The following is a 24,074-nucleotide window of genomic DNA, read 5'->3' on the forward strand; positions in this document are numbered from 1 at the left end:
GGGTATTGCACAATTAATAACAAAACCAAGCATCAAGAATAGCTAGAAGGCAAAGAGATGGAAACAGCCAAAATGTCCATCAACAGACGAGTGGCTAAACAAACTGTGGTATATACATACAATGGAATATTATGCAGCTTTAAAACAGAATAAACTTATGAAGCATGTAATAACATGGATGGACCTAGAGAACATTATGCTGAGTGAGACTAGCCAAAAACTAAAGGACAAATACTGTATGGTCTCACTGATATGAACTGACATTAGTGAATAAACTTGGAATATTTTGTTGGTAACAGAGACCATCAGGAGATAGAAATAGGGTAAGATAGTGGGTAATTGGAGTTGAAGGGATACAGATTGTACAACAGGACTGGATACAAAAACTCAGAAATGGACAGCACAATAATACCTAACTGTAATGTAATTATGTTAAAACACTGAATGAAGCTGCATGTGAGGTATAGTTTTTTTTCTTTTTTTCTCTCTATTACCGTTTTATTTCTTTTTCTGTTGTCTTTTTATTTCTTCTTCTAAATCGATGCAAATGTACTAAGAAATGATGAATATGCAACTATGTGATGATCTTAAGAATTACTGATTGTATATGTAGAATGGAATGATTTCTAAATGTTTTGTTAGTTAATTTTTTTTAATTAATAATAATAATAAAAAAAGAATAGCTAGAAGGGAAGACGGAGGACCAGAGTAGAGAGAGTTCACTCCTGCTCGGTGAAACAGGATAGAAGATGGAGAGAAAATCTGCAGGATTGCAGGTCCCGGGGTGTGAGTAGTCTAGGAGAGTTTTTAGGCAGTCTGGGGCGGGGGGGGGGGGGGGGGGGGGGGGGGGGAAGGATCCGGGGACAGCAAGTGGGTCGGGTGACCGGGATCCCCACCGGGTAGGTTGCAGTGCACCGGGAAGATGCAATTGCAGGGAACTGACCCTCCTCGGCTCCAGTCTGCACAGCTGCTGCTGGGGAAACCTCCCCACGTGGTTGCAACGGGCAGGGCCTGCAGGGAGCCCTAGGCCAGCGATGGTCCACTGCAGGGGGGACCTCCGGGTGGGGGCAGTGATCATTGGTCAGGTGAGAGAATAGCCGCCAGCAGTCGTGGTGTCCTGCAGGCCCACCAGTGCTGCGGATCAGCTGATTAGCTGAACACCACCCCCCCCTCAATGCGGTGATTGGCTCCCCAGTCCCACCACCACCCCCCAACCCCGCAGAGACCGGCCGGCTGGCTATCCCTGGCGGAGCAACTCCCCCCAGCCCGCCAAAGCGGGGGCAGCCCCCCTGCTGAGCACGGGGATCTGGAGGTGCTGGGGCCAGGAGGGGCAGGGCTGAGGGAGAAGGAGACCCGAGCCCGCCATCTGCTGGCGGGAGACTGTAATTGCAGGTGGTCTGCCGACAGGGAGGGGAGAACTGTTGGGGAGAAGGGGCTAGGAGCTCACGTTGAGTCTCCTGTTTGGTGGGCAACCATTCTGCCCCTGGGGTACCCGTGCACCCTGCCCTACCTTATAATAGACCCTTACGTTGAACTGTATCCCCTACATGAGATCCGGACCTCGATCTGGCAGAGAATAACTGACCAAGTGTAAAAGGAAACATCCTGCAAAAGCTAAGTAAATACAAAGCATTAAGAGTGAAGGAAACCAACTTGCTTAATAACCATATCAAGATAAACAAATGCCCAGAACACAACAGAAAATCACGAAGCACACGAAGATCCAAGCAGAAATGGCCCAGCGAGACGACCAAATCAAAATTCCAGAGGGGACGCAGACTGTGGAACAACTACTCATGGGTATTTATAAAGAAATGGAGGATATCAGGAAGACACTAGAAGAGCACAAAGAAGAATTTGGGAGGTTAAATAGAAAAATGGCAACTCTCATAGAAATGAAGGATACAGGAGACCAAATAAAATATATACTGGAGACACATGATAGCAGATTTGAAGAAGCAGAAGGAGGAATAAGTGAGCTAGGAGATAGAACAATCGGACTGAGCTCACATAAGAACAAACTGCAAGAAAGATGGGAGGGAAATGCAACTGGATCTTACGGAAATGATAGATAACAAGAGGCACAAAAATGTAATAATTATTTGTGTCCCAGAAGGAGAAGAGAAGAGCAAAGGGCTGGGAAAGTTAGCTGAAGATATAATTGGAGAAAACTTCCCAACCCTTATAAAAGACATAAATATGCACATCAGCGAGGCCCAGCAAACTCCAAATAGAATAAATCCCAACAAGCCCACTTCAAGACACATACTAATTAGACTGTCAGGTGTTGAAGAGAAGGAGAAAGTCCTGAAAACAGCACGAAAAAAGCAATCTACTGCATACAAGGGAAAACACGTAAGATTGACTTCAGGCTACTCAACAGGCACCATGGTTCTCGCCTGCCATGTCAGAGGCCCGGATTTGATTCCCCGTGCCTGCCCATGCAAAAAAAGGCGGGGGGGAGTTCAACAGGTACCACGGAAGCAAGAAGACAGTGATACGATATTTTTAAGATCCTGAATGAGAAAGGCTTTCAACCAAGAATTCTTTATCCAGCCAAGTTATCCTTCAAAATTGAGGGATAGATTAAAATCTTCAAATATAAAGAAAGATTGAGAGAACTCGTCAACAAGAGACCAGCCCTACAAGAAATACTGAAGGGAACCCTGTCAGCTGATAAAAAAAAAAAGACAAGAGAGAGGTCTGGAGGAGGGAACACAATGGAAGACTATGAGTAAAGGTAATGTAAAGGAAAAGAGAGAGAGAGAAGGAAAATAATATACAGATCTGACAAATAAAAACTAAAGGACAAGATGGTAGAATCAAGAACTGCTCTTGCAGTAATTACTTTGAATGTTAGTGAACTAAACTCACCAATTAAAAAATACAGACTGACAAAATGGATCAAAAAAACATAATCCATCTATATGCTGTTTACAAGAGACACATCTTAGACTCAAGGGCACAGTTAGATTGAAAGTAAAAGGATGGAAAAAAGATCTATGCATGCTGTAACCAAAAGAAAGCAGGCGTAGCTATGCTAATATCAGACAAAATAGACTTCAAATGTAAAGACATCATAAGAGACAAAGAAGGACACTACATATTAATAAAAGGGACAATTCACCAGGAAGAAATAACAATCCTAAAAGTGTATGCTCCCAATCAAGGAGCTCCAAAGTACATGAGGCACATATTGGAAAAACTGAAGGGAGCTTTAGACATATCAACAGCAATAGTGGGAGACGTCAAGTCCCATCTCTCTGCTATAGATAGAACAACCACACAGAGGATTAGCAAGGCAGTAGAGAACCTAAACAATAAAATAAATGAATTAGATCGAATAGGCATATATAGATCATCACATTCCAAAACACCAGGATACGCATTTTTCTCTAGTGCACATGGAACGTTCTCCAGGATAGATCATATACTGGGACATAAACTGAGTCTTTGTAAATTTAGTAAGATTGAAATTATAGTTATATGAATAACTATATGCCAACAAACTAGATAATTTATCCTTATGCCAACGGAATAAAGTTGGCAATTAATAATCACCAAAGAACCAGAGCTTTCACAAATATATGGAGATTAATCAACATGCTCTTAAATAATCAGTGGGTCAAGGAAGAAATTGCTAGAGAAATCAGTAAATGTCTGGAGACAAAAGACAATGAGGAGACAACATATCAAAACTTATGGATGCAGCAGAGGCAGTGCTGAGAGGGAAATGTATTGCTCTAAATGCCTATATTTTAAAAAACAAGAATGAGCAAAATTGAGGATTTAACTGTTTACCTGGAGAATTTAGAGAAAGAACAGCAAACTAACCCCAAAACAAATAAAAAAAGAGAAATAATAAAGACTAAAGCAGAAATAAACCAGCTGGAGTACAATAAAACAATAGAAAGAATCAACAAAACTGAAAGTTGGTTCTTTAAGAAAATTGATGGTCCCCTAGCTAGACTGACAAAGAAGAAAAGAGAGAGAACACAAATAAATAAAATTAGAAATGAGAGGGGGGTTGTTACCACAGATCATGAAGAAATTTTTTAAAAATCATAAGAGAATATTATGAATAACTATATGCCAACAAACTAGATAACTTAGATGAAATGGAAAAATTCCTAGAAAGACATGAATTACCTCTACTGACTTGAGAAGAAATAGAAGAGCTCAACAAATCAATTAAAAGTAAAGAGATCCAATCAGTCATCAAAAATCTTCTCACACACACAAAAAGCCCAGAACCTGATGGCTTCACAGGAGAATTTTATCAAACTTTTCAAAAAGAACTGACACCCCAATGATAGTGACTAAATGTATAAATTTTAAAATGTTTTTGCATGAGAAAGAACAAAGGAATATCAATATTGCAGGGTGTTGAAAATAGATGGTCATTCATATTTTAAAACTTCAACGTCTGCTTGAGACCAAAGCAAGAAATGTTCATTTGGTGCAAAATTTATATTTTGACTAGTGCATTTCCTAATTTAACTTAGATGGATGGTTTAACTGAACACCATAAATACATGGAACCTTGAATAGGGCATGAGATTTTTTTTGTTTGTCCAGGTCAATAAAATGACCCAATAAGTCCCGGAGTGATTTGAAAGTGAATAAAGAAGTGTTTGCAAAATCCCCTTGAGGAAATGGGGAGAAAGGGGGAAAAAATTCAACTTCCCCATTTGGAGAATTTCTGATATTCTCGCAAGCAGTGGGGACTACCAAATCAATAGGCCAAGCCCTAAATCTTGGGGTTTGCCTCTATGAAACTTATCCCTGTAAAGGATAGGCTAAATCTACTTAAAATTAGGCTGAAGAGTCACCCCCAGAGAACCTCTGTGCTGGTTTGAAAGGATGTATGTCCCCACGAAAAGTCATGTTTTAATCTAAATCCCATTTTGTAAAGGCAGAATAACCCTATTCAATACTATATGTTTGAAACTGTAATCAGATCATCTCCCTGGAGATGTGATTTAATCAAGAGTGGTTGCTAAACTGGATTAGGTGACAACATGTCTCCACCCATTTGGGTGGGGCTTGATAAATTGGATGATGCATAGAGTAGACTGAACAAGCTCTTTTACCAACTCCATCTTCCAAAAACCAATTTAATAGGCTATCCTCAAATAAGAGAACATATCAGCCATTAAACTGATAAGAACAGATACTACACTTAATCTTAGCCAAAAGGCCAAAGGGCAATGCCTGCCAAGCCACCACCCTGAAATGCCCCGCTGACATTTCCCTCTTTCACTCATGACCACGGAAACCATCTTTCCCCCCACATTTCATTTTCACATGCTTCCAAAACAACTAAACACTACCAGAACCACATATTATGCACTTTCTAGCAATGCAATCCTAAAATCATATGGTCAGAAATTGGGATTATGGATTTCAGCCTTGGCTTCTTGAACATAAAGTCTCCCCTTACTGCATGGCTGCAAGTAACTCAGTATTTGAATAACCCCACCCACACCTGTCCCAGCCCCAACCTATTCTTGTTTTCTGGTCCTTCACAGCAAAATCATCTTAGGGCTTCCAAATAGAAAAGCAGAAAGCTGACTTTTTTGTTTGTTTGTTTTGTTTTGTTTTTATTGTGAAATATAACGCACACAAAAAAGCAATACCTTTCCAAGTACATTTTAACAAGTAGTTATAGAACAGATATTTTTTTTTTCCTGACACCTACTCTCTCAGTAGAGAGTACAAAAGTTAGCTTTGTTTTTTACTTTTACTGACGTTTCCAACTGACCATCTGTGTCTGGCCAGTTTTAGGAGTCCAATTTGCTTTTTTGAAGCTTTCTCAAGTATCACAGGCTGTGGGAGGCATTTGGTTAGTCCACTCCAGCTGCCTCTCTGGGTCTGGTGAAAGAAAAGTCTTGCCACGTCCATATTTGCCAAAGACGTACTTTCTCGTATTTTACACTGGGACATGGTATTCGTATCTCCTGCATCAGCCAGGAAATGGCTCTTCCAGCCACATTTCTTTGCTGCTACAAAACTGCCAAGATAAGGTATTCTTCTAAATGTCTCCTGCCTGAGTCACACGGAGCCCGGGTGGGTGTCCTCACATAAAAGAGACCACTTCCTTTTCCTCGGAATTTTGATGAAGTCTTGCATTGCACAGGCTTATTGTTGAACTATTGTCATCAGCTCCAGAAGCAAGCCATACTTCCCCCAGGCATCTGCCCCTATTGCCCAATGGCTTTCTGAGCCACTGTTATGAGGCACGGGGGTGGGGGTGGGGTGGTGGTGGCAGAGATTGATTTCCTGGGGTTATGTGAATTGATGTCCATCCCACTGCAGGCTGATTCTTTTCACATTTGTAGGATTGCAAACTTCAGGGAGCCTGCCTTGGACAGGGTGCCATCAACTCTTGATAATTTAGAGCTCAAAAGTTGCATTTGCTTCTCACTTAATGAAACACCTAGAGCATTAGAATTTTAGTATTTATAAAAAGGGACGGGGAGTGCGGGGGTTGTTCAGTGGTAGAATTCCCAGCTGCCATGTGGTAGACCCGGGTTTGATTCCCGGCCTATGCACTTCCCAAACAAACGAGAAAAACAAAAAAAATTCAACAAATGGTGCAGCAATAAGGGGATACACATATGGAAAAAGAATAAAATGTGACCCCGGCCATACAGCATATAAAGGGGAAAAAAAAAGGGACTGACGTGTCTGAAAGATAAATACAAGTCAAAATTTACCTCCTCAAATCCTATTTCTATATAAGTGCCGAAAGGTCCTCTTCTGTATTGCTCAATTCACTCAGCTATAAATAAAAAATTAAAAAATAAAAGTTTCATTTGCTGGTTGGGCATCTACATGCTACATTTAATTTGCCTTGCATTGTTTTTTTGTTTGTTTTTGTTTCACACACACACAAAAAAGTGTACTTTTAAAGAATCATAGTTTTAGAAGTCATAATTTGCTTTCATCCTACTTTGGAAATTAAAAACAAAATTCTACACTAAATCCTTTTGGATTACAGAAAGATGCCAGTAAATTAACCCCACTGCTACCCCTTGGAAGTCCTTTGCAGTAAAGGCGGCATTAAGTATAGGACAAAAGTGGCCACAATCTATATGGTTCTATACTGTTGGTATTTTTTTGTGAAACCAGTCTTCCAGCCCGAGTACTTTTCCCATTTCTACAGCACCCAAGAGTACAGGACGAGGTTAACAGCGGCCATACTGTTGTGAACTGTTTCATCTCCGGTCGGTCCACAGCTTCTTCTTATCGCTCTGATCCCTGCTGATCCCTGCTCTGGTTCAAGGGTCAAATGCCTTCAGGAAGCCTGGAGTAAAGATGTTCTTCAATTACTCTATAATAGTTAAGGATAAAACCAAAGGGCTAGTCTTCTCTGATTGTGTAGTCTGGTTACATCTCTTAGCGGGATCTTCTGCAGAAAAAGTTAATGTTTGGTGGAAAACTTGTAAGAACTGTTGCATTCTAAAGCCCAAAGGAATGCAAAAGTCACTGAAACAGACTGCCTGTAGCTTGAACATGATTCCTGCAAAGTGTCACAAATGTTCTCAAGCCCAGGTTTATTCTGCTGTCCTACACAAAGAAAACTCTTGATTTATGCACCTAAAGGGCATTTCTTAGCAACGGCTGTGAAGGAAATGTACTGAGACATCTAGGCTTTGTTTATTGAGAACTCAAAGCAAAGGTTAAATGCGATTTAACATATTCTCCAATGCACTTTCCATATAGTTGTATTAATTTTTTAAATATTTTATTATAAACAATGAGCAAACATACAAACATTCTTGACATGGTTACAATCAATGGCTCACAATATCATCACATGGTTGTGTATTCATCACCATGATCACTTTTGAACATCTACATCTCCCCAGCAAAATAAATTTAAAAAAAAAAGAGAAACTCATATATACCATTCCCCTCACCCCACCCTCTCACTGACCACTGTTTCCATCTACCCAATTTATTTTACCCATTGTCTCCCCTATTACTTATTTTTTATTCATATTTTTTACTCATCTGTTCATACCGTGGATATAAGGAGCATCAGACACAAGGTTCTCATAATCACACAGTCACATTGTAAACGTTATATCTTTATACAATTCTCTTCAATAAAATAGGCTACTGGAACACAGCTCAACAGTTTCAGGTACTTCCCTCTACCCACTCCAATACACCAGAAACTAAAAAGGGATATCTATATAGTTCATAAGAATAACCTCCAGGATAACCTCTTGACTCTGTTTTAAATCTCTCAGCCACTGAAACTTTATTTTATCTCATTTCTCTCTTCCCCCTTTTGGTCAAGAAGGCTTCCTCCATCTCTTGATGCCAGGTCCTGGCTTATCCCAGGCTTTCTGTCCCATGTTGCCAAGGAGATTTACACCCCTAGGAGTCATGTCCCACATAGGGGAGGGGGCAGTGAGTTCACATGCTGAGTAGGTGTAGGGAGAGAGGCCACATCTGAGCAACCAAAGAGCTCTCTGGGGGTAACTCTTAGGCCTAATTTTTAGTAGGCTTAGCCTGTGCTTTACAGGAATAAGTTTCATAGGGGCAAACACCAAGATTGAGGACTCAGCCTATTGATCTGGTTGTCCCCACTGCTTGCGAGAATATCAGGAATTCTCCAAATGGGGAAGTTGAATTTTCCCCCTGTTCTAGTTTGTTAGCTGCCGGAATGCAATATACCAGAAACGGAATGGCTTTTAAATAGGGGAATTTAATGAGTTGCTAGTCTACATACAGTTCAAAGGCCGAGAAAATGTACCAATCAAAACAAGTCTATAGAAATGTCCAATCTAAAGGCATCCAGAGAAAGATACCTTGGTTCAAGAAGGCCGATGAAGTTCAGGGTTTCTCTCTCAAGTGAGAAGGCACATGGAGAACACAGTTAGGGTTTCTCTCTCATCTGGAAAGGGCACATGACAAACATGGGGTCATCTGCTAGCTTCTTCTCCTGGCTTCCTGTTTCATGAACCCCCCCCAGGAGGCATTTTCCTTCTTCATCTCCAAAGGTCACTGGCTCGTGGAATCTCCTTCGTGGTGCTGCAGCATTCTCTGCTCTCCCCGAATCTCTTTCATTCTCCAAAATGTTTCCTCTTTTATAGGACTCCAGAAACTTATCAAGACCCACCCAAATGGGTGGAGACACATCTCCCCTAATCCAGCTTAACAACCACTCTTGATTGGGAGACATCTCCAGGGAGATGATCTAATTACAGATTCAAACATACCGTATTGAATAGGGATTATTCTGCCATTTTATGAAATGAGATTTTGATTAAAACATGACTTTTCTAGGGTCCATACATCCTTTCAAACCATCACACCCCCTTTCTCACCATTTCCCCAAGGGAACTGTTCTAGTTTGCTAGCTGCCGGAATGCAATATACCAGAAATGGAATGGCTTTTAAAAAGGGGAATTTAATAAGTTGCTAGTTTACAGTCCTAAGGCCGAGAAAATGTCCTATTAAAACAAGTCTATAGAAATGTCCAATATCAGGCATCCAGGGAAAGATACCTTGATTCAAGAAGGCTGATGAAGTTCAGGGTTTCTCTCTCAAAGGCACATGGCAAATGTGGTCAGAGTTTCTCTCTCATCTGGAAGGGCACATGGCGAACATGGCGTCATATGCTAACTTCCTCTCCTGGCTTCCTATTTCATGAAGCTCCCTGGGAAACATTTTCCTTCTTCATCTCCAAAGGTCACTGGCTGCTACACTCTCTGCTTCTCATGGCTATGTCATTCTGCTCTCTCAGAATCTCTTTTTCTCCTAAATGTTTCCTCTTTTATAGGGTTCCAGTAAACTAATCTAGACCCACCCAGAATGGGGGGAGACATGTCTCCACCTAATCCAGCTTAACAACCACTCTTGATTGAGTCATATCTCCAGGAAAGTGATCGAATTACAGTTTCAAACATACAGTACTGAATAGGGCTTAGAAGAAATGGCTGCCTTTACAAAATGGGATTAGGATTAAAACATGGCTTTTCTAGGGTACATACATCCTTTCAAACCGGCACAGAGACTTTGAGAATATTTCTTTATTCACTGTTCAAATCACTCTGGGATTTATTGGGCATCACACTAACCTGAACGAACCAACAAAATCTCATGCCCTATTCAAGGTTCCATGTACTTGCTTACAGTGTTCAATTAAACTGTCCATATACGTTAAATTAGGAAATGCACTTGTCAAAATATAAATTTTGTACCAAATAAATATTTCTTGCTTTAATCTCCACAGAAATTGAAGTTTTAAAATCTATTTTCAACACCCTGCAATATTGACATTCCTTTGTTCTTCCTCATGCAAAAACATTTTTTTAATGTGGACATTTAGTCACTGTCTTTGTACACTCTAGGCATTCCTAGATTATACCATCTCAGTCTTTATGTCTATCTTTCCTTTTGGTTTCATATGTGACCCCAGCCCTCCTCCCTCTCTCATTCTCACATTCAGCTTCATTCAGTGTACTTACATTATTATGCTACAATCAGGTAGTATTGTGCTGTCCATTTCTCAATTTTTACAATCAGTTCTGTTGCACAATCTGTATCCATTCAGCTCCAATTACCCAATCTCTAAGCTATTTCTATCTCCAGATAACCTCTGTTCTTAACTGAAATTTTCCAAGTTCACTCATTAAAGTTTGGTATGGGTTATAGTTCCATGATTTTTCTTTTTTTTTCTTCTAGGGGCTCCAAGACACTGTAGACCAACAGAAATATCAATATAATGATTCAGCAGTCATACTTATTTGTTAAATCCTTTCTTCTCTGCTATACTCCTCCTCTTTAAATAACATATGTACATAAAAGCAATAAATTTCAAAGTACATCGCAACAATTAGTTGTAGAACAGCTTTCAGAGTTTGATATAGGTTATAATTCCACAATTTTAGGTTTTTATTTCTAGCTGCTCTAAGGTACTGGAGGCTAAAAGAAATATCAATATAATGATTCAGCAATCATACTCGTTTGTTAAACTCTACCTTCTCTTTATAACTCCACCATCACCTTTGATCTTTCTCCCACTCTTTAAGGATATTTGGGCTATTCCCATTCTATCTTCTTCATGTTGGAAGGGGCTGTCGATAATATGGGATGGGGGATGGAACTAGTTGATGTTCTAGAAGGGCTGGGCCCTCTGCATTTCAGGGCTTATCTGGTCCAGGGACCCATCTGGAGGTTGGAGTTTTCTGGAAAGTTACCCTAGTGAATGGAACCTTTGTAGAATTTTATATAATGCCCTTGATATTCTTTAGGATTGGCCGGAATGGTTTTGGTTGGGGTTTGGCAAGTTATGATATGTAGCAATGTCTAACTGAAGCTTCCATAAGAGTGGCCTCCAGAGTAGCCTCTCGACTCTATTTGAACTCTCTTAGCAACTGATGTCTTATTTGTTACACTTCTTTTCCTTCTTTTGGTCAGAATGGCATTGCTGATCCCATGGTGCCAGGACCAGGCTCATCCCTAGGAGTCATCTCCCATGCCACCAGGGAGACTTTCATCCCTGAACGTCATGTCCCATGTCAGTGGGTGGGCAATGGTTTCACTTGTAGGTGACTGTTTTTGAAAAATATTTTTTGTTGCTTCCTATTGAAATGGAGCTCGAAGGATATTAAGGAATGATGAGAAAGAAAGAAAGGAAGAACTAAAGAAAGAAAGAAAGACACAGATGGGCTCAGGGGGTCTGAAGCTTCACTTTACATCAGACATCAGACTTCAGACAACTTTATTCTTATCCAGATCCTACTTAAATACTGCAGGGTGACAAAAGGCATGCATGCATTTCTTGAGGGAACAGAGAGCTTATCTTTCAGTGCTCTCTTCCTTCATACTTAACATAACCATTTGGGGTAAACATTCTCTTCTTCCCAGATTGCTCTACATAATAATCTCCACAGTTTACTGCCGCCATCCTGAGACCAGCTGCTCCCAACAAATTCTGCAGGTCTTGTTTTAACACTTGGCTCCTACAATTTTTTATACTCATACAGTGAAAAAAGGGGCTTAGCACATTGAGAAGTCAACATTCAGGGGCAAGGTATGTAGTAGTAGAAACCGGAATTTGAAATGCCACTTACTGCAACTAAAGAAGTGGTTAATCAAAGACAGAAAGCAGAATGCAGGTCATAAGAGGCTGACAGGAGAGGGAATAGGGAGTTAAGGCATAACAGGTACAGGGCATCTCTTTCGGGTGTAGAAAAGTTTGGCAGTGGTGCTGGTGAGGTAGTATGACATTGTGAATGGAATTAATGAGACTGGATCATGCGACTGGATCATACACCTGGGAGGGGTTGAGAAGGAACATTTGTATGTGGTATATACATTGCCACAACTAAAAAGAGAGAAATTAAAGAGATAAAGACAACTAAGTGCAATACTTGATCCCAGGCTAGAACTAATATGGAGGAATAAATGACTAAAAGGACGTTAGTGAGACAACTGAAAAAATGGAATGTGGACTGAGTTTAATATCACTGTTCAGTATCTTGAGCCTGGTTACTGTACTTATGGTAGTTACATAAGTGAATTCTTAGGAAATGTACATGGTTAAGTGTTAGAGCAGCATGATGTATATGCAAGCATCCTTAGGTGTTTACCAGATCGACGGATGGATGGATAGACTGACAGACAGATAGACAGACAGATAGATAGTTGATAGAGATACAGTAAATAGATGGGTGACAGAATGACAGAATGAATGTGGTAAAATGCTAGAAGTGGTAAATCTGGGTATCTGGGTGAGTTGTGTTAGAGTTCTTCGTATCGGTTTTGTATTATTTTTGCAACTTCCCTGGAAGTTTGAAGCGAGTTCAAAATAAAAAGCTGGATCTTAAAAAATATTTTTAAAGTGGTTGCGTTGTTTTGAAACTGTTATGTACCCTAGAAAAACCACGTTCTTAATCTTAATCTAATCTTGTGGGGGGCAGACCTGTTGTTTGGGGTGGGATTTTTTGATTTGATTCTTTCCATGGAGATGGGACCCCCTCCATTCAAGGTAAGTTTTTGTTTGTTTGTTTGTTTTTTGTTTTTACCAGAAATGAATCGGCTTTTATTAAGTCACAAGTTTACAGTTCTCAGGCCATAAAAATGTCCAAACCAAGGCATCCAAAGAAAGATATTCAAGGTAGGTCTTAATGAGTTTACTGGACTCTTTAAAAGAGCTCAGGGAGGGTGGTGTGATGGTCGCTTAGCAGCTGGAATTTTTGCCTGCCATGCTGGAGACCCAGGTTCGGTTCCCGGTGCCTGCCCATGCCAAAAAAAAGGAGCTTAGAGAGAGAGAGAGCTCAGAACCAACAGGCAGAACAGAGAAATGAAACCAAGACACAGCTGTTTGGAGATGCTAAGAGATGAAATCCAGAGTTTGTGGCAGAGAAGCTAAGTGAGGGTGTGTGGTTAAGCAAAGGATGTTTCAGACGACAGCGATGATGAGGTGGATATTGGTGAAGAGATTTTTGGTTTCATTAACCTTTTAAATTTAACCGAAAGAAAGGGTACCCGGTGCGCTGAACAAATTACAGAGCTGATTCTAAGCTTCTGTGAAAAGGGAATAACTGAAGACCTGTCCAAGCTTTTTAATGACCAGACCAAGCCTGTGGGCTTGCTGATAGAGGCAAGATTCATTAACATTCCTTTGCAGATGGCCCTGCCCATGCACCAGTAATTTCAGAAAGAACTGGCGAAGGCACACAAAAAGAGCAAGCCATGTGGGGAGAGTTACGCCTACCTTCTGATTAGCGAGAAGTTCATGGAATTAGGGAAAAACAATTCCAAAAGAAATGGAGCACCCAAGGGAAAGCCGAGCTAATGTTTGCAAATGTAGAGGAAGAATGTTTCTAGAGAAGGCAATGTTGAAGTTCCACCATTGGGTGCAGAGTGGAGAGACACGAGCCTGGGATGCAGGTGGTCTTTTGAGGATGTACCCATGAGGCCCTCGCCAACTGTGATGGTGATTCCAGCCAACAAGATGAACGAAATCATGGACAAACTCAAAGACCAACTATCTGTCTAACCCATTCTCCAGGGAAATTGCCAGAAAACTCAGTGGAGGTTTACTGAAAAACTCATGATTTTATTCAGATTAAGGTCCTCTACAAGAAACTGTTACCCATGACACATTTATGCAATATCTTTTTTTTTCATTTTGGTTAAAATAATAATGTATATATTTGAATGAAAACTTTTTCAATGAGAAAAAAGAAAAAAAAAGTGTAGCATTAGCAATTTACAAAATGGTAACATCTGATTTGGAAAAAAAAAAAAAGCCTAGATTTTTCTCTTTAGAATATAGGTCTAGACAGAAAAGATCAAAATGAATCTTTACAGAAAAATTATTAGAATAAAAGAGTTTAATAAAATACTAGGCAGGAGAGCCATATAGAACAACCAATTCTGTTCCTGCATACTTAGCAAACAATTAGAAAATGTTATTTTTTAAAGTTGTTATTTTCACTAGCAACAAAAACTATAAATATAACTATAAATAGATAGCTTCTTTATGAAGGAAATGCTAATATTCTACCAAAATACATTCATGTGACAAATGCTGAATAGCTATTATGTACCAGGCACTGTTTTAAGAGTTGAGGATACAGCAAGGTGAGAGCCCCTGCTTTCATGAAGCTTAATTCCATTGGAGGTGGAGATGGGGGTGGAGAGACAAGAAAAAAAATAAATACTCAAATGTACATAATAGTTCAATGATTTTAAATTCAATGAAAAGATAAAGTAGGATGAAGGCATTTATTTGGGGGCGGCATCTCTTAGGAAGTGAAATTTGAGCAGAGAGCAAAAAGACATAAGAGAAAAGGAGCTTTTTAAAAGAAGGTTTTCTAGACAAAGGAAATAGCACACGTAAAGACCAAAAGGAGAAATGAAACATAGTCATGACAGAAGGGTTTGATGCCAAAAAGAAGTTAATACTCTCAAAACAGTCTATAACTCCAGTATAGTTCCAGTATAAACCTAGTATCTGTGTTTGGAAACTTGATGATCCTGTAAGTCATATAGCTTTAAGAAAAAGTCACATTTTTAAAAGACAAATCCTACCAGATATTAAGCATACTGTACTGCTAAAGTAATAATCACAGCATGGTAAAGTCTCAGGGAAAGACAAATGGACCAATGAAACAGAATGTGAAGCCAAAAATGACCCACGCCACCAAACTTTGAAATCTGTTCCATAATTACTTGTTACAATGCACTTTGCAATTTATTGCTTTTTTTTGTATATATGTTATATTTCACAATAAAAAATGCTAAAAAAAAAAAAAAAGTAAAGAAAGTAGAAGCCATGGACAAAAAAAAAAAAGGAACCTTCTTTCTCCACGCCCACTATATGAAATTGCATAAATGGCATCATATATTGGCACAACCACTCTAAGAGAGCAACTTGCAACACAACCAGTAGAACTGAAAATACTCACAGCTTATTCCCCAGCAACTTCACTCCTAGAGCTGTAAGAATCTTTCACACCTGCACACATGACCCAGCACAGCCCTGGCCACTTGCAGTGCCTTTTGCTGCCTGGAGAGGGCAGAGCTAGTCCCTGAGCAAAATGGTTGAGAGAGGCTTAATCCCCGGAGAGGATTTTCTATTAGAGGAAGCAGTCTGAGAATCTTAACAAAGAAGGTAGGGAGGAGACCCAGAGGAAAGGGGGTCCTAATACTGAAACGGAAAAGGGAATCAGAACCTTGTTAGCCTCTGGTGGTGGATGTAGGTCAGATTTTACCCTAGCAGCAAAGGAGGGGCACTGAGGATCTCAAGATGAGAAGTGAGACAATCAGATTTTTTCTTTAGGGAGATCAGTCTGGCAATGTGGAGAAAGGATGAGAAGGGTCAGGTTAGGAATCTGCAGCGGAAATGCAGGGGTGCATGGTCCGAACTAGAGTAGTAAGAAAAAGAACAGCAGCTAATCTGATCAGCTCCATCTGCAGCCCCAGGAGCAGGCAGGGCATTCATTCTAGCCTTGGTGTTCTCAAATTGAACATAATTTCATGGAACATCAACATCAGACAAGGTCACTCTGTGATCACCATGGATCAAGACAAAAAAAAAAGAGATCTTACTGTAATAACATCTTAACACATACAAAAACACGAACGCTGTCGAAATCCCCCAAATGAACGAACATCTCCTTAGCCTGGCTAATAAGAGTGATAGTTGCCTCTTTACCAATTAAAGCTTTAGTCTTATTCTAATCTTCCTTTTTCCTAGACAAGAGTTATTAAGATACCCAATATAGAATCATCCCACTTCCTGACAATATCCAATCCAGAGAAAAGCCTGTCTTCCTTAAACCTCAAGTCACCAACGAAAAGCCTAAATCCTATAATAAATTCTTCCTAACATAAAAAATGAACATGGTGATGAATATACAACTATGTGATGATATTGTGAGCTATTGATTGTACACCATATATAGAATGTTTGTATGTTAAGAATGCTCGTGTTGGTATGTTGTTTTGGTTTGCCAATTACAAAAAATTTTTTAAAAAAGAATGTTTGTGTTTGTATGTTGTTTTGTCAATAAAAATATGGGGAAAAAAACCTTCCTAACCCCTCCTATTGAAATAGACCCTGGTTCCCCTGGTGTGTGTTCCTCATCACTGCCATAAGTAATACACCCAATTTGTCCCAGTTTGGGTAAATGTCTGGTGGTCTGGGGCCAGACGGCACTCACAGTTTGGTGGCAGTGAGATAATGACCACATGTATATCTTGGACAATTGGGGTCAAAGAGAGTACATTGGAAAAGAAACGGAATTGTACAGAAAGATGTGGGGAATTTAGTTTCAAACAGCTTGAACCATCTGCTCTCCTACTATGCACCTAGTAAGAAACTTTTCTGTCTTTCAAACCCCAGTGTCCCAGGAATTGGTCACTGAGTGCATTATGCAAAAGAATCCACCACCTTTGTCCGGTAACAAGAAGTGAGCTGTCAAAGGAAAAAACTACCAGACAATGTTAAAACAGGGAAGGATGGCTTTATTCAGGGGGTTGCTACAGCAGGAGAGAGAGAGAGAGAGAGTGGAACTCAACTCCATTGAAACAAGGACAGCCAGATTTTAAAAGGGTTTTTTGATGTGAGTAGGAAGAAAGTATTAGAAGATAGTAAGAGCCCCCAAGAGAACCTCTTTTGTGGCTCAGAGGTGGCCTCTGTCTCTCCAGCCAACATGACAAGCAAACTCACCACCCTCCCCCTCTCTGCGTGGGACATGACTCCCAGGGGTGTGGACCTTCCTGGCAATGTGGGACAGCAATCCTGGAATGAGCTGAGACTCAGCATCAACAGATTGAGAAAACCCTTAGAATGAGCTGAGACTCAGCATCAGGGGATTGAGAAACCCTTCTCGACCAAAAGGGGGTTTTGCAACTTGCAACACAACCAGTAGAACTGAAAATACTCACAGCTTATTCCCCAACAGCTTCACTCCTAGAGCCGTAAGAATCTTTCACACATGAAATGAGACAAAATAAAGTGTCAATGGCCGAGAGATTCCAGAGTCGAGAGGTTATCCTGGAGGTTATTCTTATGCATTAAATAGGTATAACCTTGTTAGTCAAGATGTAGTGGAGAGGCTGGAGGGAACTGCCTGAAAATGTAGAGCTGTGTTCCAGTAGCCATGTTTCTGGAAGATGATTGTATAATGATATAGCTTTCACAACGGGACTGTGTGATTGTGAAAACCTTATGTCTGATGCTCCTTTTAACTATGTTGTCAACAGATGAATAAAACATATGGAATAAAAATAAATAATAGAGGGAACAAATGTTAAAATAAATTTAGTTTGAAATGCTAGTGATCAATGAAAGGGAGGGGTAAGGGGTATGGTACATATGAACTTTTTTCTGTTTTCTTTTTATTTCTTTTTCTGAATAGATGCAAATGTTCCAAGAAATGATCATGATGATGAATATGCAACTATGTGATGATATTGTGAATTACTGATTATATATATGGAATAGAATGATCAAAAGTTACGAATGTTAAGGAAAGATCATGGCAACTAAACTTTTTCCAAAGTGTACTATGCATATTTTTAATGAAAAATGACATGTATATGCACAAAAATTCTCAGGCACATTAAATTATTATAAACTAATGTAAAATCCAGGTGCCTGCTTTGAAATTGATATTGTGTGTTTGTGTTTTTAATGTAAAATAAAAATAAAATACATTTGTAAAAAAAAAGTTACGAATGTTTGTGTTTGCTTACTCATTTGGTTTGTTTTTTTTTTGTAGTTAAAAATTAACAACAAAACAAAAGAAGATACTAAGGGGGACTGGTCATTGGGATAGTGATATACTGAGGTTGCCATGAGAATGATTTACTTTGTGGTAATCAGGCCACCTGGAGTCTGTAAGGGACAGAGGAGAGGAAGAGGGAGATACGGACCTACCAAGTGGCCTAAGGGCTCAGTAGCTTCAGGCTGGGGTGGAGAGAGAGGGGAGAGAGGTCAGAGACAGGACTGATACTTAGAATATTTAGGTTCTGACTTTGTTTTTGTTTTTTTTTCTTTGTTGTCCAGCAGTCCGAGTTGGTTTTGCTCTGCCATCCCACCACTGCAGAATTAGTTTCGAGGTATCAGGACAGGAAAGGGAGTGGGCAAGGGCCCATGAGGAGTAAAACTGGCAGTGTGGTTAAGAGAAAGAAAAACTGTCTTGGTCAGACTTGACAAAAGTATTTATTTGGGGACTTCCGGAGAAGATGGCGGCTTAGTAAGACGCGCGGGTCTTAGTTCCTCCTCCAGAACAGCTTCTAGGGAAGTAGAAACGATACACAACAGCTCCCGGAGCCATGACAGAGACCAAGAAGACAGCGTACCCCATTCTGGAACGGCTGACTGGCTGGGAGAACCCGCTGCGGTGAGATCACCGAGGGGCGCGCGCTTCCCCAGGCCGGGGTGGCAGACGGCCGGAATCCCTCCCTCCCTCCTTCCCGGGCTGGCTGGGAGAATTGGATCAGAGATCCCCCAAGCCGCGGAGACCAGCAACCAGAGTCCGTTCCAAACACGTGGCTTCCCTGTCCGGCTGGGAACACTGGATAGGCACTCCCCCAAGCCACGGCAGCCGGCGCCCCCACCCTGCCATGCTTGGCACCCCGGGCAGGCTGGGAAATTTGGACAGGCGCTACCCCAAGCCGCGGAGGCCGGCGACCCTCCCCTACAGCGAGAGTTTTCCAAAGTTAAAGGAGCCACAGCATCTTTTACTGGTGGGACGCGCAGACAGACGAGCGCCACGAGTGCCACCTACTGGACAGGATAAGAAAAACAGAGCCCAGAGATTTCACAGAAAAATCTTTCAACCTGCTGGGTTCCACACCCAGGGAAATCTGATTAAATGCCCAGACGCCAGCAGAAGATAACAGATCACGCTCGGAAAATTGAAGATATGGCCCAGTAAAAGGAACAAACCAATAGTTCAAATGAGATACAGGAGCTGAGACAACTAATGCTGAACATACGAACAGAAATGGAAAACCTCTTCAAAAACCAAATCAATAAATTGAGGGAGGACATGAAGAAGACATGGGCTGAACAAAAAGAAGAAATAGAAAAACTGAAAAAACAAATCACAGAACTTATGGGAGTGAAGGACATAGTAGAAAAGCTGGAAAAAACAATGGATACCTACAGTGGTAGATTTAAAGAGACAGAAGCTAGAATTAGTGAATTGGAGGATGGAACATCTGAATTCCAAAAAGAAACAGAAACTATAGGGAAAAGAATGGAAAAATTTAAACAGGGGATCAGGGAACTGAATGACAATATGAAGCGCACAAATATATGTGTTGTGGGTGTCCCAAAAGGAGAAGAGAAGGGAAAAGGAGGAGAAAAACTAATAGAAGAAATTATCACTGAAAATTTCCCAACTCTTATGAAAGACCTAAAATTACAGATCCAAGAAGTGCAGCACACCCCAAAGACAATAGACCCAAATAGGCGTTCTCCAAGACACTTAGTAGTTAGAATGTCAGAGGTCAAAGAGAAAGAGAGGATCTTGAAAGCAGCAAGAGAAAAATAATCCATCACAATCAAGGGAAATGCAATAAGACTATGTGTAGATTTCTCAGCAAAAACCATGGAAGCTAGAAGACAGTGGGATGATATATTTAAATTACTAAAATAGAAAAACTGCCAACCAAGACTTCTATATCCAGCAAAATTGTCCTTTAAAAATGAGGGAGAAATTAAAACATTTTCAGACAAAAAGTCACTGAGAGAATTTGTGACCAAGAGACCAGCTCTGCAAGAAATACTAAAGGGAGCACTAGAGTCAGATACGAAAAGACAGAAGAGAGAGGTATGTAGAAGAGTGTAGAAAGAAGGAAAATCAGATATGATATATATAATACAAAAGGCAAAATGGTAGAGGAAAATATTATCCAAACAATAATAACACTAAATGTTAATGGACTGAATTCCCCAATCAAAAGACATAGACTGGGAGAATGGATTAAAAAACAGGATCCTTCTACATGATGTCTACAGGAAACACATCTTAGACCCAAAGATAAATATAGGTTGAAAGTGAAAGGTTGGGAAAAGATATTTCATGCAAATAACAACCAGAAAAGAGCAGGAGTGGCTATACTAATATCCAACAAATTAGACTTCAAATGTAAAACAGTTAAAAGAGATAAAGAAGGACACTATCTACTAATAAAAGGAACAATTAAACAAGAAGACATAACAATCGTAAATATTTATGCACCAAACCAGAATGCCCCAAAATACGTGAGGAATACACTGCAAACACTGGAAAGGGAAATAGACACATATACCATAATAGTTGGAGACTTCAATTCACCACTCTCATCAATGGACAGAACATCTAGACAGAGGATCAATAAAGAAATAGAGAATTTGAATATTACTATAAATGAGCTAGACTTAACAGACATTTATAGGACATTACATCCCACAACAGCAGGATACACTTTTTCTCAAGTGCTCATGGATCATTCTCAAAGATAGACCATATGCTGGGTCACAAAGCAAGTCTTAACAAATTTAAAAAGATTGAAATCATACACAACACTTTCTCGGATCATAAAGGAATGAAGTTGGAAATCAATAATAGGCGGAGTGCCAGAAAATTCACAAATATGTGGAGGCTCAACAACACACTCTTAAACAACGAGTGGGTCAAGGAAGAAATTGCAAGAGAAATTAGTAAATACCTAGAGGCAAATGAAAATGAAAACACAACATATCAAAACCTATGGGATGCAGCAAAGGCAGTGCTAAGAGGGAAATTTATTGCCCTAAATGCCTATATCAGAAAAGAAGAAAAGACAAAAATGCAGGAGTTAACTGTCCACTTGGAAGAACTGGAGAAAGAACAGCAAACTAACCCCAAAGCAAGCAAAAGGAAAGAAATAACAAAGATTAGAGCAGAAATAAATGAAATTGAAAACATGAAAACAATAGAGAAAATCAATAAGACCAGAAGTTGGTTCTATGAGAAAATCAATAAGATTGATGGGCCCTTAGCAAGATTGACAAAAAGAAGAAGAGAGAGGATGCAAATAAATAAGATCAGAATGGAAGAGGAGACATAACCACTGACCTCACAGAAATAAAGGAGGTAATAACAGGATACTATGAACAACTTTACGCTAATAAATACAACAATTTAGATGAAATGGATGGGTTCCTGGAAAGACATGAACAACCAACTTTGACTGAAGAAGAAATAGATGATCTCAACAAACCAATCACAAGTAAAGAAATTGAATCAGTCATTCAAAAGCTCCCTAAAAAGAAAAGTCCAGGACCAGACGGCTTCACATGTGAATTCTACCAAACATTCCAGAAAGAATTACTACCAACTCTCCTCAAACTCTTCAAAAAAATTGAAGTGGAGGGACAGCTACCTAATTCATTTTATGAAGCCAACATCACCCTCATACCAAAACCAGGCAAAGATATTACAAAAAAAGAAAACTACAGACCAATCTCTCTAATGAATATAGAAGCAAAAATCCTCAATACAATTCTAGCAAATCGAATCCAACAGCACATTAAAAGAATTATACATCATGACCAAGTAGGATTCATCCCAGGTATGCAAGGATGGTTCAACATAAGAAAATCAATTAATGTAATACACCATATCAACAAATCAAAGCAGAAAAATCACATGATCATCTCAATTGATGCAGAGAAGGCATTTGACAAGATTCAACATCCTTTCCTGTTGAAAACACTTCAAAAGATAGGAATACAAGGGAACTTCCTTAAAATGATAGAGGGAATATATGAAAAACCCACAGCTAATATCATCCTCAATGGGGAAAAATTGAAAACATTCTCCCTAAGATCAGGAACAAGACAAGGATGTCCACTATCACCACTATTATTCAACATTGTGTTGGAGGTTCTAGCCAGAGCAATTAGACAAGAAAAAGAAATACAAGGCATCAAAATTGGAAAGGAAGAAGTAAAACTATCACTGTTTGCAGACGATATGATATTATACGTCAAAAACCCGGAAAAATCCACAACAAAGCTACTAGAGCTAATAAATGAGTACAGCAAAGTAGCAGGTTACAAGATCAACATTCAAAAATCTGTAGCATTTCTATACACTAGCAATGAACAAGCTGAGGGGGAAATCAAGAAACGAATCCCATTTACAATTGCAACTAAAAGAATAAAATACCTAGGAATAAATTTAACCAAAGAGACAAAAAAAACCTATACAAAGAAAACTACAAAAAACTGTTAAAAGAAATCACAGAAGACCTAAATAGATGGAAGGGCATACCGTGTTCATGAATTGGAAGACTAAATATAGTTAAGATGTCAATCCTACTTAAATTGATTTACAGATTCAATGCAATAAAAATCAAAATCCCAACAACTTATTTTTCAGAAATAGAAAAACCAATAAGCAAATTTATCTGGAAGGGCAGGGTGCCCCAAATTGCTAAAAGTATCTTGAGGAAAAAAAACGAAGCTGGAGGTCTCACGCTGCCGGACTTCAAGGCATATTATGAAGCCACAGTGGTCAAAACAGCACGGTATTGCCATAAAGATAGATATATCAACCAATGGAATTGAATAGAGTGCTTAGATATAGACCCTCTCATCTATGGACATTTGATCTTTGATAAGGCAGTCAAGCCAACTCACCTGGGACAGAACAGTCTCTTCAATAAATGGTGCCTAGAGAACTGGATATCCATACGCAAAAGAATGAAAGAAGATCCGTATCTCACACCCTATACAAAAGTTAATTCAAAATGGATCAAAGATCTAAACATTAGGTCTAAGACCATAAAACAGTTAGAGGAAAATGTAGGGAGATATCTTATGAAACTTGCAATTGGAGGCGGTTTTATGGACCTTAAACCTAAAGCAAGAGCACTGAAGAAATAAATAAATAAATGGGAGCTCCTCAAAATTAAACACTTTTGTACATCAAAGATCTTCATCAAGAAAGTAGAAAGACAGCCTACACAATGGGAAACAATATTTGGAAATGACATATCAGATAAAGGTCTAGTATCCAGAATTTATAAAGAGATTGTTCAACTCAACAACAAAAGACAGCCAACCCAATTACAAAATGGGAAAAAGACTTGAATAGACACCTCTCAGAGGAGGAAATACAAATGGTCAAAAGGCACATGAAGAGATGTTCAATGTCCCTGGCCATTTGAGAAATGCAAATCAAAACCACAATGAGATATCATCTCACACCCACCAGAATAGCCATTATCAACAAAACAGAAAATGACAAGTGCTGGAGAGGATGCGGTGAAAGAGGCACACTTATCCACTGTTGGTGGGAATGTCAAATGGTGCAACCACTGTGGAAGGCAGTTTGGCGGTTCCTCAAAAAGCTGAATATAGAATTGCCATACGACGCAGCAATACCATTGCTGGGAATCTACTCAAAGGAATTAAGGGCAAAAACTCAAACGGACATTTGCACACCAATGTTTATAGCAGCGTTATTTACAATTGCAAAGAGATGGAAACAGCCAAAATGTCCATCAACAGAAGAATGGCTAAACAAACTGTGGTATATACATACGATGGAATA

General features: G+C 39.6%; 1 non-coding gene and 1 pseudogene across 1 annotated transcript; one reads left to right on the forward strand and one right to left on the reverse strand.

The window, feature by feature from the left end:
• The first annotated feature begins 1,034 nt into the window (after positions 1 to 1,034).
• Positions 1,035 to 14,026, forward strand: LOC143645524 (BRCA2 and CDKN1A-interacting protein pseudogene; annotated as a pseudogene).
• Positions 5,017 to 5,212, reverse strand: LOC143647531 (U2 spliceosomal RNA). Its single transcript, XR_013158147.1, has one exon. It is a non-coding gene; the product is annotated as a U2 spliceosomal RNA (small nuclear RNA).
• Positions 14,027 to 24,074: the final 10,048 nt, after the last annotated feature.

This window comes from Tamandua tetradactyla, chromosome 9 (assembly GCF_023851605.1).
Source record: "Tamandua tetradactyla isolate mTamTet1 chromosome 9, mTamTet1.pri, whole genome shotgun sequence".
NCBI lineage: Eukaryota > Metazoa > Chordata > Mammalia > Pilosa > Myrmecophagidae > Tamandua > Tamandua tetradactyla.